Consider the following 4392-nt stretch of genomic DNA (forward strand, 5'->3'; position numbering starts at 1 on the left):
GTATTTAGACATACCAATAGATTTCAAATAGCAAATAAAATGTACTTAAACTAAAATCAACCTGTTGTTTATCTGAAAATTTAAAGTCCACTGGGCAACCTATATTTTTACTTCTTAATCTGGAAACTCTAGGAGGAAGCAATGGCAGTAAAGGGAAAAGATGGGGAAAGTTACTGTTGAACAGTCACTAAACAGGAATAAACCATTTAGGGGATCCCTCTTTGTGCCAAGAACTAAACTTCAATTTATCAAAGTACTATTATTAGTGAAAGAATCATTTTCAAACAGTGAGTTTTTTAGAACTTATGTATTAGATGTAAACTGAACCATTGATAGGAGAGCAGCTATTAGAAATCCCTTGTTCAAATTATTTTGCTGTAGTCCTAGCTACTTGGGAGACTAAGACAGAAGGATCGCTTGAGCTCAGGGGTTTGAAGCCAGCCTCAGCAACAGAGAGAGATCCCATCTCAAAAACATAAAATAAAAATCATGTCCATTTATTTCATTAGGCTAAAATGCTTTCTTTTCAATTCAGAAGGAATGTTCTGTCCCTGAAAATCTAACTTGAGAGCACCTTTTCTATCACGTCTGAAAATGACCTCAAATCTTAGGATTTGAAAATATTTTCCTGTTATTTGTCTCAAAACGTGTGATAATAATTATAGAATGTTCACATCTGTTGAGAGACTACTTTTAGCTAAACACTGCACCAGGAACTAAGAAAGAGAATAAGTGGGAAAGTTCTTGCCCTTATGGTGCTTACATTCTGGTAGCATGCAGACTACTTACTTTGATATTACTAAGTACCATGGTGATGGTTGGGGGTGGGAGCCACACGATGCATAGATGACATAGTCAGGGAAGGCAATTCTGACAAAAGTTAAATAAAAAGACACTGACCACTGACCACTGAAGATGAGGAGAAAGAGAGTTCTAGGAGGAAGAAAGAGAACATGAAATAAGAGCCTGAAGCAGGAGAGAGGTGTTATTTTAGAAGATGACAAAGGGATTTGGAATGTGGCGAGAAAGCACATGTCTGAGCATAATGGAGGGAAAATAGCAACAGATAGATATAATTATTCTAACTCAGCCTGTAGGAGTTCATCAGTAGACTCCTGTTCCCTGACCACATGCTTATTTATGAATCTCATTCTTCATCCGATGTATATTGTGAATTCACCAGATACAAGGTAATGTATAAAGACATAAGTATGATTCTGGCATGTGAGGATATGGGCATGAGTGGTTTTGCAGCAGCACACGCGCAGGTCAAGTGGCATCTACAGATGGAGAGTAAAACCAACAAACACAGGCCTGGGTGACAGGAGTTCATAGTTTATGTGATGGCGAACAGAAAAAGCCATAAAATCCTGAAATACTGAGTCAGGAGACTCTTCTTCCTCTCTGAGCAGTGCATCTGGGGGAATTTCAGCATCTTTACTTCTGCTGTACTACAACCTAACTTCGGAGCAGTGGTGGGATCTGTCTGCAATTTCCAGCTCATTTCCCAAAGAGGCATCTGTCAACATGCACACCACTTGCTTTTAGCGTGATCTCTGATAGGGTTGAAAATCTTTCTAAACAAATCTTGGCATCTCCTGCTCTCCTAGTTTTAGCAAGTTAATTACTCTTCCATAAGATGTGATTTCCTGGGATTCAGTGAGCTGACATCGCCTCATGTTAATTTATTCAAGGCTGAACAGTTCCATTGATTAGACAACTCCACAGCACCAGGTCTCCATGCTTCTGGAGGTGCTCCCTTTGAATTTCAATGCATTTTAATGACAGAGGAGTGAAGCTGGTATGCATTCTGCCATCACCTCTATGCAGGTCCAACGGACTTTTAAAGTTCTTGTTAGAAATAAGTATTGTTTTTTGTGTAGTACTCTGAAGAGGATCCTCTTAATAAGTTACAGTAGTACTAAAGCTGAGGCAGAACGAGTTTATTGTGCAGTGCAAACTTATAACCTTTCAGCAGGAGGGTGCTGTGTATAATGAAGAGTGTTCCATTAAAACTGGCATTTTGAAGAATGATGGCAGCAGAGCACCGTGTGCACCCAGCAACTGACACAAGAGAAGTGTTAAGGTCAATTACTGACATTTCTGCATGAGCTGCAAACAGAGTAATGGAATGTACCCAAACTATGGAACAGGGCAAAGCACAGATGAGCCAAAGAAGACAGTCAGACGTTGACAGGTAAGCAGCCCACCCTGACACACTGCTTAAGTGTTTCCGTGTGGAGACCGCCTTCCTTACCTCTGTGCTTCTTCTCTCTCAGATCAGGCTGAAAACAGTTTGTTCATTGCTTGAACACACTTGAAAAGCACAGAAAACTTCAAAACATCCCTCCAGAGAAAATTTATTAGGATACTGGACTCAGGAGGCTCTTCTTTGTGGTCCAGGAAAGATGTTCAGGAAGATGCCTAAAGAAGCAATGACTTTTCAGGACACTTTAATTTCCAATAGGTGCTTACAGTAATCTTTGCTGTTATTCCCCTCCATTGCCTCAAACCTTCTTTTGAAATATGCTGTTCTCATCAGCCTTAGTTAGTGATGCACTGAAGAAATAAAGGAAGAAGGAAATTGGTATCCATGGTATAGAAAAGGGGAGAAAATTTAGCAGATGGGAAACTCAGAGAATTTCAGAGAAACTCAGAGAATACCCAGCAGGTACTAGAAGGAAGGAACGGCGGGCTGATTGGGAGGATTTCTAGGTTCTAGATACCTTGTGTCTTAGGTAAAGGAGAAGATTCATGGTGCTTCCATAGTTACTCTGAGTTCCCAAAAGCCCTCATCCCTTACAGGGATTGGGCCAAGGTTGGAGCACAGGAGCAGGGAACCCTAGGAAGCCCCATTGCCTGGTCCTGCACTACATTCTCTATAAGAGGATCTTCTTCAAGTCATACCAGGCCTCCCAGCATGACAGGTGCAGCTTCCATTCCAAGGACTATCTTGACTTCCTGCAGGGAGTCAGCCCCACCAATTTGCAAAACTTCATCAAGGGCCTTAATGCCCTCATTGTGCACAGGAACTCTGCAGTGTTTCCCCAGCTCTTTGAGTTCTATTAGGTTGCTGCAAAGAGCAATCCTGCTGAACAAGAATCTGTGATGCTGCCATTAACCAAGCTGGAAGTCTACACCAGGCCAAGGAGCTTAAGGCCTCTGGCTTCTTCTATGTCAATGACATTGTAATTGGCATGTTGGAAATGTTCAAGTACCACCCTTTGGTGCACGACATTGATACCAGTATCCATCATGGTAATGGGGTTCAGAAAGCCTTCCACCTCAATAACCAGATTTAGACAATGTTCTTCCACAAGTATGGAAATTACTTCTTCCCTGGCATGGCTGACATGTATGAAGTCCAAGAAGAATGCTTGCTACTCCTGTCTCAATGTGCATCATTGATGATCAGAGATACAACCACCTTATCAGCCTGTCATCAACCAGGTGGTATACTTCTACCAACCCACATGCATCATGCTCCAGGGTGGAGAGTTGACTGGGTTGCCTCTGCCTCAGCAACCAAGGATATGAATAATGCATTGAACATGTCAAAAGTTTTGATATCCCTCTCCTAGTGCTGGGTGATGATGGCCATGCTCTCCAAACTGTTGTGAACTGCTAGACATAGGAGGCATCACTGCTGGTAGAAGAGACCACTAGTGAAGAGCTTGCCTATGGTGAACACTTTGAATACTTTGCCCTAGATTTCACACTGCATCCAGATGTCATGTTGAGAATCAGAACTCACCCCATGTCTGGATCAGATCTTCCAGACAATCATTGAAAACCTAAAGATGCTGAATCACACACCTAACATTCAAATTCAATCTGTGTCTCCAGACCTTATGGGCTGTGAGGCAGATGCAGAGGAGAGCGTTCCTGAGAACTACAGCAGGTCAGAAATAGCAATGAATTCTGTGATGGAGACCATGACAAGGGAAAGGAGAGCAACAATGAGAAAGAAGAGCAGCTCTGGATGTTGTGTCTCAGGGAATTACTGTTCACCTCTGGATGGAGTGGAAGAATGTGGTTCCTTTAGTCTCCCCAGGGATTTCACTAACCTAGGAGTATGGGGATCATGTAACCCCTTCTCTTTTCACTCTCACCATTATGACAGTGATACCTATCAAGGATAAGACAGGGTCAAGGATAGCTTTGGGGGGACATCATGGACAGTGAGCCCTAGAGGCCACTCCTTAACCCCTCGGGCCCCTTATTCCATTCTTGCTTCCCTCCAATCCAGAGACTTTTAGGAATGAAGAGGTAGACAGGTCTGAGGTGGCCTTCTCTCCTGGGTCTTCATAAAGCAGGCCTTACTTTCTGGCAGGTGAAGGATTGGTGAAGACTGGGGAGTGAAGGGTAGCTACCTAAAACTTTAACATGAGA

General features: G+C 42.6%; 1 pseudogene; it reads left to right on the forward strand.

Annotated features, from left to right (window-relative positions):
- Positions 1-1130: 1130 nt before the first annotated feature.
- LOC113183460 (histone deacetylase 3 pseudogene) lies at positions 1131-4045 on the forward strand (annotated as a pseudogene).
- The last annotated feature ends 347 nt before the right edge of the window (positions 4046-4392 follow it).

Source organism: Urocitellus parryii, chromosome 14 (genome assembly GCF_045843805.1).
Source record: "Urocitellus parryii isolate mUroPar1 chromosome 14, mUroPar1.hap1, whole genome shotgun sequence".
Classification (NCBI taxonomy): domain Eukaryota; kingdom Metazoa; phylum Chordata; class Mammalia; order Rodentia; family Sciuridae; genus Urocitellus; species Urocitellus parryii.